Here is a 7,164-nt window from a genome sequence, read left to right as displayed (position 1 = left end):
AAGAAAACTTTTAAATTAGCTAAGTGTAATCAGAGTTTCTATTATTTTATTAGTCTGTTACTAAGCGCTAGTTAGCATCTCTGTGTCACTGTGTGGCACCTGCATAGATTTTGAATGCAGCGTGCTATCCAAGCTAGCTAGCGCCACCCTTCATCCCATCCATATAAGGTCACTTCCAGCGCCAAAAAGAGAGAGTTACTCAGATCATGGCTCAGATTTCTAAACCCACTCATATAATTTAATCTTTCACGGCACACGTATATATGCCGCAGCACAGTGGTTGGGAAACACTGTACTCTCCATTGTAATCCATTGATTGTTCTGTTTTCGTTCTTTGCCAGGGCTTTTTTTTAAAGAGGAATTGCTCTCCTGGTACTGGTGTGCCATACAGCTGAATTTGGTATCAGTGCTCAAACCTTTTTTGTATGTTTTAAACAAGTTGCCCACCCAGGGAAGCTAACATTTGTTGTTTGTGCTCTCAGATGAACATATGAGACACTTTGACTTTTCAGTGCAGTGTGGAGCCTAACAAAGTTCTGTTTTCTGTCCCAGCTGATCAGCAGGAGGAGAAGAGTCTGAAGGAGCAGCAGAGGAACATTTAAGCTACTTGGACTCAGCTCAGCCACTGCAGAGAAAACAATGAGTTCGACAAAGAAGGTGACAGATATTAGTGTTAAGAAATACTCCATTAACCCTTTAAGGCCTATTGGAGCAGGAATGCTCCGTTTTGCGTAACAATTTTAAAATCCCGGTAGAACCGCACTTAAGCTAACACAATTATTTTATTTAGGAGGAGTTGTACTTACATCTTATGCCATCAGCTTGCCCTAGGTCACGGTTTCCTTCCACATATGTATTTGCAGAAATTGCATAAAAAGCACTTGCAGCAAAAAAACATAACATACCAGAAACACGCTTTGCTGTTCATAGCACTTCCTACGTTAGAATAGATGTCAGCGCAAACTATCGCATGTCCAACTTTACCTGCCAAAACCTGCCTTCAGCGATACCTATACTGGTGTTTTTAAAAGTCATGTTTGACTTTATTGTTTTCTGTATTGTTTCTGGGATGCTTAGAACTCAAATTGCACTGTTGGCAATAGTTTATTTTGATGCACATGCTGTTTGTTTTGCAAATTTGCATTATAATATTTATTTTTGTTTTTCCTCAAAAATACTCAAAACAAATTTCCTGTGGTTGGAAACAATGTGCAACTTTTTTAAATTTACAGTTTTGAGGGATAAAATTTTCTAACTACAAATATGTGCAAAAAACAAAACAAAAACAATTTAAATATTTTTGTATTTTATTGCAGTTTTCTTGCACTTTATGTAGTTACTATGGATTTAATGCATAGATGTTATTAACATTTGGGATATAATGGTCATATTGATGTATAGCAACTTGAAATGCTCCCAAAAATGGCATAAAGGGCATGTAAAAATTAGAGATGGACCGATCCGATATCAGGTATCGGTATCGGTCCGATACTGACGTAAATTACTGGATCAGATATCGGAGAGAAATAAAAAATGTAATCCGATCCATTAAATATCAAAAAAGCACCTCACAAAACTTGCGACATGGCGTAACTCGGCTCATAACCGTAGCACGTTGGAGTAGTGTGCTCACGTGATAGAGTGGCTGTGTGTATTTGTAGCCTCGCTACCAATCCGGCATTTCATCTCCGAGGAAGTTATCCCAGAGAGAAGTAAAGCAAGTGTGTAAGTTCATCTCTGAATGTTTGTAAAGCATTCCCGTGATGGAACATATATGGAGCGACTGCCTCTTCTCTCCCCCTCCCTCTCCTGCTGCTACTTCAATCATGAAACTGATTAATGATCAGCTGATCAACTTTTCTGTCGCGAGTCCGTCTCTCTTGTTTGTTTATTGCCCACTTTGCGCCAGAAAGAGGAAACCAGCGGCTGAACAACATCAGCACGTTTAACCTTGATAATCTGTTGTTAGAATTTATTTAATATTACTTTCTACACCAGGATCTTTTTCTACGTAGCTGACGGCTGGTAACTGTGCAGGGGCGGATCTAGCAAAGTTTAGCCAGGGGGGCCGATAGGGCATTAACAGGGAAAAGGGGGGCACAAAGGCATCCTTTTCTTTCTTATTCTCATTTAAAATGTCTAGCTTTTAATAAATAATTATCTGAATCTTACACCCAAAGTTTTAATCTGATGTAAAATGTATAGAAGTCCATTACTGTATATAGTAACTATTAAGTCTAATATACCCTAGTAAGCTATAGTACTTTTCCTTTGGGAAGGTACCATCTGTGCAGTCTGCAATTCTGTTGAAGAAAGATGTTGAATCTATTTAATTATTCTTGAAAAATAATTGATTTCTTTGCATTTTTTTCACACTGCATCAAATTAAAGTTGATTATGTTGATTAAGCATCATGAGGTGGAGGGTGGGTGATTCCCTATCTATTTTTATTTTTTTTGCTGGGAGTTTTAGAGCCCTATTATTTAGGTTACTTACTCTTTAAAATACCAGAATAGGGAGGATGGCGTAGGTTTAAGTGTATTAGATTGAGCAGTATTGCTGAACTATGAAATATTTGGGTGCTGTGTATTTTTTGCATACAGGTATAAGAGAATAGCTTTAGTGTTTTGTTTTGTTTTTTAACTTGAGTTTGAACTTATACAAAAAAAGCAAGACATTTTAAAAAAAACAGTTTTATTGATTAAAAAATACGGATTCATATCGGTATCGGCAGATATCCACATTTATGGTATCGGTATCGGACATAAAAAAGTGGTATCGTGTAATCTCTAGTAAAAATATAAACATAAGCTCTGACAAACTTGTTTCTATGGTAGGTCTTAAAGGGTTAAAAGATGAAGTACTGATATATATTTTATCCAAAACTAACTGAACCTTGTGCTATATTATTGTAATGTAATAATCATGTAATAATACAATTCCTACATTGTAGAGGGTGACTTTGCCTCTAAAGAGGAAAATGGGCAGGGAAGAGGTTAAAGTGGGATTCAGCAGGATTCAACCCTAAAATCAGCTGTAGTGGCTCAGTGTGGGGAAAAGAGTCACAGCTCACAATCATTTCTGTTGAGAGCTCCAGTCAATTTTCTTAATGTACAGGCTGTGATCAGCTGACCTGCTGCTCTCTGTGGATGTACACAACTGAATTCAACCAGATGTCTGCAGATGTTTCATGAGTTGTCCTGGCTGATTTCCATCCTCTACACCAGGGGTGTCAAACTCAATTGCACAGGGGGCCAAAACTCAAGGCACAGTTTAGGTCGCGGGCCAAACAAGATAAACATTTATTGAACACACTAAAACCATGTTTTTTAAACATAAATATGAATAAAAACAGACAGGAATATTATTCCAGAATAAATAAACTTAAAAAAATCAACTTTAACTTTAAATGTTTTGATCTTCATAAAAATATATCCTCTCAAAATTATGCAAGTTAGAAATATGAACATGCTGCCAAAAACCCCCGAAAAAATAAATGAAAACATACACAAGGTTTGAGCTGCATGTAGACGGAGCTCCCTGTTTTATCTCCTCCTGATGAGATGGGGCAGAAAACCTCTCCGGTATGCTCTGTTCTCTTCTAATCAGACAAATAAGGCCATGACTCTCTGAAAACAGTATAGTTAGCAGTATAATGCATGATAAAACAATATCATTCATTCACAATAAATCAGCAGTCTAATGTAATACAAATCAGTTTAATAACTGTAATAGTTGTCACCTTCTTCTAAGTCAGGAGAATAATGCAAACTAAAACTACATAATAATTTCACTATCTTTAATTAGGGGTATAACGTGGCATAAGATAATATAATAATCTCACACCATGAACTGACAGATTTCCTTGCTGAGCTCAAAAACTCTATTGAGAACTTTTCCCCAACTCAGCCAACGGAACTCTGCATGATAAGGAATGTCGCCAAACTCTGAATCATAGAAGGATGAAATTGACGGCGATTTAAACCTTTAAACTCAGATAAAATTTACGGCTTGCGTTACAGTGATCGTTACATGCTCCATTTATAGGACTTTACCACACAGCCTAGTGTATGATGCAGGATTGGATTTCATGTGTTACTGTTTAGGCTCAAATCAATTTGATCTTTGAAGCCCGCAGTGATGAAATAACTCCTCTCAAATGACTTAAACCAAAAGTAACAAGCCTGTTTTGAAAATGTAAGGAGTAGAAAATACAGATTTTTTTTTTTTTTTTTTTAATGTAGCGAGTAAAAGTAAAAAAAAACAACTCAGGTTACAGTCAGACTCTGACATCATCCTTCACTGAACCAAGCTAGTAACTGTTACATTTGATTTATTATTATCGAATAAATTAGACAATTATAGAAATATATAATTGGAAACAGCAACAGGAAATATAAAAAAGTACAGACCGGGTAAACATTTATTACTATTATGAGTTTGTTAGCATTAATATTTGTGTACAAGCAGGAGGGATGGGCATGATTTTAGACTGTTTGAACAATGATTAATTATCTTTAACACCAGGTTGGATGTAATGTGTTACTACTACCAGTAGGTGGGGATAAGAGACCTTTAAGGTGTTTGGTGCCACACTCCACCTTCAGGTTTAAAACTAGTGTTAATGGAGGGAGTTTGAAGCTTCAGTTTGTTTAATGACTGCATTTCACTCAGTGCTTCTGCTTGTATCTCTGTCACTGCAGGACCAACATGGACCGAGAAGTCAGCGCTCTCAGGAGGCCGACAAACCTCACAGAAGAAAGAGAGAGAAAAAAAACACCTGTGACGAGTGTGGGAAGGATTTTACCTGGAAGTCTGAACTAAAACAACATCAGCTCATCCACACTGGAGAGAGACCGTTCAGCTGTGACTTGTGTGGAAAGTCGTTTTCCTGGAAGAAAGCCCTAAAAACACACCAAGTCGTCCACAGTGGAGTTAAAGCTTACAGCTGTGATCAGTGTGGTAAAGCTTTTACTCGAAGTAGCAGCTTACAGAGTCATCTAGTTACCCACTCTGGAATTAAGGCATACAGCTGTGACATCTGTGGAAAAACTTTCAGCCAGCAAAGGTACCGAAATATACACCTACGCATTCACTCCGGAGAAGATGTGTACTGGTGTGATCAGTGTGGCAAATACTTTACAACAGACGCACAGTTACAAAGCCACATGTTTACCCACACTGAGGAGAGACCTTATCAATGTGACCTGTGTGAGAAGACTTTTAAAACTCCACAGTACCTGAGACAACACCAACAGATCCACACCAGAAAGAGACTCTACAAGTGCAGTTACTGTGAGGTATGTATTTTTATTTTATTCTTGTAAGTTCAGTCTGACTGTTTGGAACAAGTCTGCTCATTAAATTGTGTTAGCATGTTAGCACTTCTACTGCACCGAAGAGTAGCTCTGAGCCATTATTCAGGTTTTTATTTCAGTTATGATTTTTCTTTACATGATCATGAAAAACTGAAAATGCTGAAAATTGAAATGTTGCTGTTATTTAATCTTCAGGCAGCTTCGTGGTATATCATGGCGTTATTATTCCTGCATAAATGGCCTTTGGTTTACAGCGGCTCATTCCTCTGTCAGGTGTAAATAGAATAAAATAAAACATAAATTAAGTACAAAACCAAACCATTCAGTAATCTTCTCTTATGGTTAATAAAGTTGTATCGTTACGTAATGGTATTGCAGTTTTGTAGCTGTAGTATCATTGCTTCCTTATAGTTTTAGTACTTTTAAACATTAAGTGTTAAAATACCCATTTAATGTTATAATTGCAGTGTCATTGGGGTTAATAGTTTTTCTTGTATTCCGGTCAGCTGAGTGTTATAACTGCACAATTACAGTGTTATTAATGCAGTATTAAATTAGTATTATTTCAGTGTTACAGTAGTTTACCATGGGTACCCTAAAAACAGTAGTGTGGTAGTACTTAAGTGTAAGTCAGATGTTACTGTAATATTAAATAAGTATTCCTGTAGTATTATGGTGGTAGTATTGTAGTTATTGTAGCCCAGTAAACTGAGTGTGTTAATCGAAATAGTAAAATGTAATTGGACGTCTGCAGAGATGCTTTTTATTTCAGGCGACTTTCAGGATAAAAGTGTTGAAGGACTGACTTAAACTGTCTTTGTGTCTTTGTTTAGAAGCAGAGCGACACAGATGGATCCACTTCTCAACCCTGTCATCGCTGTGGTGGTGGGAAAGACTTTCGTTGTGACATCTGTGGAAAAACTTTCAGTCAGCAAGCCGGCCTAACAATACATCAACGTAAACACACTGGAGACAAACTGAAATACTGCAAAGAATGTGGGAGAAGCTTCCCCACATCAACTGAGTTAAAACAACATGAACTCTTTCACAGTGGGGTCAAAAAGCACCTCTGTGATCAGTGTGGGTCATCCTTCACCACTGCAGGTGACCTTAAAACACACAGGAGAGAAACCATACAAGTGCAGACACTGTGACAAAAGCTTCTCACGTTCAGGTCATCGTAACGAGCATGAACGTACACACATGGAAGGAAACTACAGCTGTGAGCAGTGTGACAAGAGCTTCAGTAATCTCAGTTCATACTCTGCACACAAACGATCCCACGTTACTAATAAACTGTTTCACTGTTACCAATGTGCCAAAACATTCACGTCATTATCTGCTCTGTGCAAACATCAGCGCGATCACGCAGGGCTGAAATCGTTTCCATCACAGGACGACAGCGAATCTGAAGAGAGAGAAACATCCTCTTCTGGTTTCAGAGTCCAACTTAAAACCCTGGAGATCAGGCTCCACAGAGTTCAGATCGGCTCTCCTTAAAGATCTAATGAGGCTATGAATCAAAATGTTCCTGTAGTTCAATTTTAATCTTTATAAATGGTTCTTCTTCTGTTTGTGTTCAGTGGTTACCTTTTTTTTCCAGTGGTTGGATGAAAAATCAGTTTCCTGTTCTCAAGTTTGTATTGAATGTATTTTATGTATTTCTGTTTTATATTACTGTGAATTACTTTGTGGTTTTTATCCTGTGAAAAGTGCTATATAAATAAATTGATTTGATTTTGATTTGATTATTAAAGTTCTTAAACAAATTTAAAAAAATGTTAAATAAAGGATTGGTTTAACGACAAAGATTTTGAGCCATGATGTCATTTCCTGTATTTCAGAG

At 37.3% G+C, this 7,164-nt stretch overlaps 1 pseudogene across 1 annotated transcript; it reads left to right on the top strand.

Moving 5' to 3' along the window:
* Positions 1-567: 567 nt before the first annotated feature.
* On the top strand, positions 568-6,956 carry LOC146379974 (uncharacterized; annotated as a pseudogene). The gene is made up of 3 exons (XR_014801391.1): positions 568-657; positions 4,704-5,300; positions 6,152-6,956. The product of XR_014801391.1 is annotated as an uncharacterized LOC146379974 (transcript).
* Positions 6,957-7,164: the final 208 nt, after the last annotated feature.

The sequence above is a fragment of the Perissodus microlepis genome, chromosome 9 (genome assembly GCF_051167445.1).
Source record: "Perissodus microlepis isolate ML-2025 ecotype Zambia chromosome 9, ASM5116744v1, whole genome shotgun sequence".
NCBI lineage: Eukaryota > Metazoa > Chordata > Actinopteri > Cichliformes > Cichlidae > Perissodus > Perissodus microlepis.
Note: the sequence above shows the minus strand (reverse complement) of the source record. Positions and strands in the feature narration are given on the sequence as shown.